The sequence below is a fragment of the Benincasa hispida genome, chromosome 3 (assembly GCF_027475165.1).
Source record: "Benincasa hispida cultivar pf3 chromosome 3, pf3_genome.v1.1, whole genome shotgun sequence".
NCBI lineage: Eukaryota > Viridiplantae > Streptophyta > Magnoliopsida > Cucurbitales > Cucurbitaceae > Benincasa > Benincasa hispida.
This window is the reverse complement of record NC_143480.1, coordinates 33,669,549-33,676,111: the sequence shown is the minus strand read 5'-3', so window position 1 is coordinate 33,676,111 and position 6,563 is coordinate 33,669,549.

The following is a 6,563-nucleotide window of genomic DNA, read 5'->3' as shown; positions in this document are numbered from 1 at the left end:
CTTAGGCACTTGCGCGCTTGGTCGCATGGGCGTGCCTCGCCGCTTAGGCATGCGCTTGGAATAAGGCATCGACGCATGGCTGCTCGGCAAACTCGACAGTGCTTGACGCATAGGATGGACGTCCGGCTTGCCCGCTTGATGCATAGGCAGGGCGCTCAGCATACTTGCTCGACGCATGGGCTGTGTGCTTGGCCTAGGCGCATGGCCTGTGCGCTTGGTCTTGATGCATGGCCTGTGCGCTTGGCCTCAACGCATGGCTTGCGGCCTAGCTTATTCGACGCATGCCTCCAACACATGCCCTGCTTGTGTCCGCATGCCCTTGCATTTGTTGTATGCAAGTCCTTGGCCATTTTCAAGTCTTCTTGCTTCCATCCTCCATGCACTCTTGTGTTCAATATATTTAAGCCTTCCATATGCGTTTGGTCTTTTGGTCACCTTTTTGGATAATTTACTATTAATGTTTTCGACTCTTTGCTCCAATATCCTTACTTGGATTTTTCTTCTCTATTTAACCTCCCACTTTAGATTTAGTGTTAGGATCTTACATGAATTCTCAATCAACGCAACCTCCAGCTAATGACACACAACGAGCACAGGACCTCACCAAATAGCCAAGTGAACAAGAAATACGGCGGGATCCTCCACCTTTCCCATCCAGGCTGAAAAAGAAAGATGATAGCAAGCAATTTCAGAGGTTTCTAGACATTCTCCGACAGCTACACATTAATATTCCCCTGATAGAAGCATTAAAGCAGATGCCGAGTTATGTAAAGTTTCTCAAGGATATTCTCGCCAATAAGAGAAAGATTGGGGAAAATGAAATAGTTGCGTTAACATATGAGTGCAGCGCTCTGTTTCAAAACAACCTCCCCGTTAAAATAAAGGACCCTGAGACCTTTACATTGCTCTGCACGATAGGAGGAAAGATGGCTGGGAACGCGCTGTATGATTTAGGGGCAAGCATAAATCTGATGCCCTTGTCTATTTTTAAGAAGCTAGATATCAGCGAAGCTAGACCAACCGCGATCACATTGCAGTTGGCCGATAGATCAATAAAGCTTCCTGAGGGCAAGATAGAAGATGTTCTCGTGCAAGTGGACAAGTTTATCTTCCTGATAAGCTTTGTCATATTGGATTACGAAGCCGATAGAGAAATCCCTATCATCTTGGGTCGTCCATTTCTTGCCACAGGGCGAGCGCTGATCGATGTGTAGAAAGGAGAACTGACCATCAGGGTTGACGATCAGGAAGTAAAATTCAACGTGCTCAATGCGTTGAAGTACCCAGGTGATATAGAGAACTGCCAATATATCGAGGAACTGCAGGAAAAACATTGGCAGGAACCCCTGAAGGAGGTGGAAGAAGAAAACTTTGAAATCAGTGCAATATTAAAGGAGAGTTGCGCTGCAATTCAGGTAGAATCTAATTTTGAGCCGATCAAGTTATCTGAAAGGACATCACAATGCATTAAACCATCTTTGGAAGAACCACCCATGTTAGAGATAAAGTCGTTGCCCGTGCACCTTAAGTATGCTTACTTAGGAAGTAACAACACATTGCCGGTTATCATTTCCGCATTGCTAAGTAAGGAAAAAGTAGATGCACTCATACAGTTCCTAAAGAGTAATGCAAAGGACTTAGGATGGACCTTGGCAGGCATTCGAGGAATCAATCCTTCATATTGTATGCACAAGATTCGTTTAGAAGAAGGAGAGATTAGGTTAGTAGAAAGGCAACGTTGCTTGAACCTTGCCATGAGGAAGATCGTGAAGAAGGAAATAGTAAAATGGCTGGACGCAAGTATCATCTACCCAATATCTGATAGCAGCTGGGTGAGCCCAATGCAATGTGTTCCGAAGAAAGGAGGGATGACAGTCATCACTAATGACAAGAATGAATTGATTCCCACAAGGACGACTACGGGGTGGAGAATTCGTATGGATTATCACAAGCTAAATTTGGCCACTAAAAAGGACCACTTCTCACTTCCATTTATTGATCAGATGTTAGACAGACTTGCGGGCAATGAATTTTTCTAATTTCTTGATGGCTATTCAGGGTATAACCAAATAGAAATTACGCCGGAGGACCAAGACAAGACAACCTTTACGTGCCCATTTGGTACGTTTGCATTCTGACGCATGCCATTTGGACTTTGCAATGCACCAAAGGTCCTACAATGTGGCTACTTCTGGCCAACATTGTTCAAGGATGCCCATGCCCATGTTGTGCAATGCGACAGATGTCAGAGAACGGGAAGTATGTCAAAAAGAAATGAAATGCCATTGACATCAATCATAGAAGTGGAATTATTTGATGTTTGGGGGATTGACTTCATGGGCCCGTTTCCACCATAAAAAGGTCATCACTATATCCTGGTTACGATTAATTATGTATCAAAATGGGTTGAGGCTATTGCATGTGCCAAGAATGATGCGGCCATAGTGGCGAAGTTTTTGAAAAAGAATATTTTTGCTCGTTATGGGATGCCACAGGCCTTAATCAGCAATGAGAGCTCTCACTTTATCAATCGCATAATTGCCAACCTATTGACTAAATTCAACGTCGGCCATCGAGTTGCAACCGCTTATCACCCACAGACTAATGGACAGGCGGAGATTTCTAACAGAGAGATCAAAACCACCTTGGAAAAGGTAGTTAATACTTTCAGCAAGGATTGGTCACCCAAGCTTGATGAAGCACTGTGGGCTTACAAGACTGCCTACAAAACACCAATTGGCATGTCTCCATATGCCATGGTCTTTGAAAAAGCTTGTCATCTACCGCTCGAGTTGGAACATAAGGCGATGTGGGCATGTAAAAAGCTGAATTTTGATTTAGCAAGTGCGGGTAACGTCTGAAAGCTGCAATTAAATTAGCTGGTTGAATGGCAAAGGGACGCTTATGAAAATGCCAAGATTTATAAGGAGAAAACCAAGAAGTGGCATGACGACCGCATAAACGATCAGACATTTACCAAAGGTCAACAGGTATTTTTATTTAACGCTCGTTTGCGATTGTTCCTAGGAAAGTTGAAGTCTCGCTGGTCTGGACCATTCAAAATCAAGACTATCTTTCCTCACGAAGCAGTGGAACTAACAACTTTAGACGGGAACAACGCGTTTAAAGTCAATGGTCAACGGATTAAGCCTTACTACGGAGGCAACTTCGAGCAACACATGGACACCATTGACTTGGGCAAGCAGGATTAAACTGCTTGCTGGGGAAGCGATTATGGTAATCCTAATAATTATATTTTTTTAATCAGCATTCCTATCTATGTTTACTTGCGTTCTTTACAGTTTTCGTTTACTGCATTCTAAATCTTGTATTTACTGCTTTTTAGAATTAGCCTTTACTACTTTTTGTAATTCTCGTTAATTCAATTTTTCATGTCATGATTAATCCTTTTAGTGTATACATTAGTAGCGTTGTTCTTTAATTTTTATGAATGATTGGATGAAACAGGAAATATGACAAAGTTTTTTTTAGACTTGCGTTTCTGATTAATTAAACAGGAAAAAAAACTGGTATGTAACGCGATGATGGGTGCATAGTGTGTTAACAAGAGGCACCTTACGTCCATTACACCCAAATGCATTGCGTTGAGGGGTGTGTTGCGCACGTATATGTTCTTTGCCCATCCTTAGCTAAATGCACTATGTTGAGGTATCCCCCATAAATGCATTGCGTTAAGGGGTGTGTTGAGGGGTGTATGCATTTCAGCAAAAATGTACTTGCGTTAATATAAGCACGGTGTTAATTTTTTTTTTCATGCACATGTCTGAATCAAATTTAATCAATGACATATCAATTCTTTGATTCTTGTACAGACACAATTTTTTTTTATTGTGCTAATTTTAATTTATTGTATACTTTGTTAATATTCAATACAAGGAGTGCATATTCACTCCATTTTTGCCCCTGCCTTTTTCTTTATCATCCTTTGTCAATAATTGTGATATTCTCAATCTTTTACTTTTCTGTTCTTCATTGCGTTGCTATTATGTAATATATGTTTATACTTAGAAACATTTCCCATACTTTGTAAATTTTGATTAACACTTAGCTAATTCTTAGTTTAACAGTACTTTACCTTTTATCTTTCAAATTTCTGCTCAAACCTTCTTTTTGGAACTTTTCTTCTAAGTGTTTGTCTAGTCTATTCAAACAACATAATGAGGAACTTGCTCATCTTTAAATTTGGGGATGGGGAAGGTTTGAGCAGATAAGATCAGAATATGCAGTATTTAAGAAAATGTGTTCATTTTCATATCCCAAAAAAAAAAATCCATACAAAGCTCCAATGTCAGTGCAAGGGAAATCCTAAAAATATTCCCAACTTGGTAAGAGTTTAGTTGTGAAAGGAGCCTGCTCGTAGTTGGATATTCGTATGACACCCGTAGAAGCAGGCCAAAACGAAGGTGGGTTTCCAAGAATGACGAAAAAAACATAAAAAATATGGAAAAGAAAAATAAATGCAAGAGACTACTCCTCTGAAATTCATGAGTTAAAATTGAAATTGCCATATAACCGTAGTTGGATGTTCGCATGACACCCGTGGGGACAAGCCAAAACGAAGAGTGTAACCATGACCAACAGTCTCTAATAAATGATGCAAAGTTTTGCTCACCATATATAGATATATCGAGTTGTTTTGACAAAGAAGAGATAAACATTCTATTGTGAAAAATTAGAAAAGCATTTTTTAGCATAATTTTTGTTATATAGAAGAATAAAGTAGGGCTTGTTAAGAATTAGCAAGGAAAGGAAGAAGTTGCGATGTCAAGTAATATGCCTAAGTGTAACATTCGGAGCAACCAATTGATGCAAGAATATGGGATAGGAATTAAGCTTTATTGCCTAAGTAGAAGATATGCTTGAGGACAAGCATATTTCTAAATTTGGGGGTATGATAACTTGTAAAAATACAAGTTATTTATACTGCCTTATCTAGATATTGCGGCTAAAAGAGAATAAATATGCGCCCACTAACATCGCAATTACACCCATTAACATCTTTAAGATGGAAGAAAAGGATATTTTACTCTGTTTTGCAGGAAACCGAGTCACCGCTTGCGCTCAAGGCTCAAGAAGAACTAATCAACGCATCTCTATCACAATGCGCCTGTCACTCAACAATGAAGAGACGATTAACGCAATGATGGTGCAATGCAACAGTCGATCCAGAGCTGACTTTCAACCGCATGCAGTAATAAAAACAACACCGCATGCGAACTCATGATTGAAAGATGCAGCTGAGCAATGCAAATGCGGAGGATTGAGACACGTGTACAACTAACGGTTGTGCAGAATTGACGGTCTGATTGCATAACAGAAGGAATAATATCCCTCCATCTTCGGAATTTTCATAACAACAAGTGAGAACCACAAAGCCGGAGTTAAAGAGCTTCACCTATAAATACCCCATAGATTTCAGAGAAAAAATATGCTACTGGATACGGGGCTAATTGTTGCTAAAGTGTTAATAGGAAAGGCTGAGCTAAGTGCTTAACTGAAGAAATCCGAGAAGAAGACGAGACTAGGTCGAGAGATGAGTCTCAGTTCTATTCTGCCAAATACCAGTCGAGAAGCTCTGCGTTGAGAAGCTTGCTACCGATTGAGCAAGCCTGAGAGGGAAGCTCATCCATCCATCTTATCCATCCAATCCGACAAGCAGATCTCCACTCGAATCGGTGCCAAGACGTTGGTGCTTGTTTGTATCTGTTCTATCTCTTTTCATCATTGTATTTCACCTTCTTTATCTTTTCATTCACACCATGTATCAAACACTTAATAGATATATTAAATGTTTCAGTTGCTTTCATATCCCATTTTCTATCTACTTCCGTTCCTCCATTAATCACTTTCTTCATGATGTCTTCCTAAACCCCTGGTAGTTAATATGAATTAAACGAGTACTTAACTTGTGTTAAAGAGATAAATACGTTTAGCTAAGGCATGGTAGATGACATCTTCACCTGTGAGAGCAGAAGTGAAGATGCCATTCTGATGTATCGAGAGAAGGTTAGAAGAATGCGTTAACTAAAGCGAGTAGTACTTCCAAACGTGGAAGCAGCCTTGCGTTCATTACATTCGTCTCTGTTTCACCACATACATGTGGGAGCGCGGCTGATTACTGAAAGGTATACACCAAGAGAAAAGCAGAACTGTACTTATAGCTTCAACGCAATTAAGAAACTTGCGTTGTTTATATTAGTTATCTTTCTCTTTCTGTGTGTATATAAGACTTGTCGCCGCATTCTCTGTTCTTCGCATAACCTTCACAGCCAGCCTGGACCTCAACATCTTGTATCATGAAGCCTGTATCTTGTATCATCTAGCTTAGGTTTACTGTACTTATTTTATTATCGCATTTGCTGCCTTCCTTTACTTTACCGGAATTTTATATACTTGTACAAAACACTCTTTAAAGATTGAAAAACTTGGTCGCATATATCACAAACATACCACAATAACCTCAAACAGTTCCTGTGTTTGACCTCAGATCACACCAACAAACTTGCGGTAAAATTACACTTGGTTCCAACGTAAGGAAACTT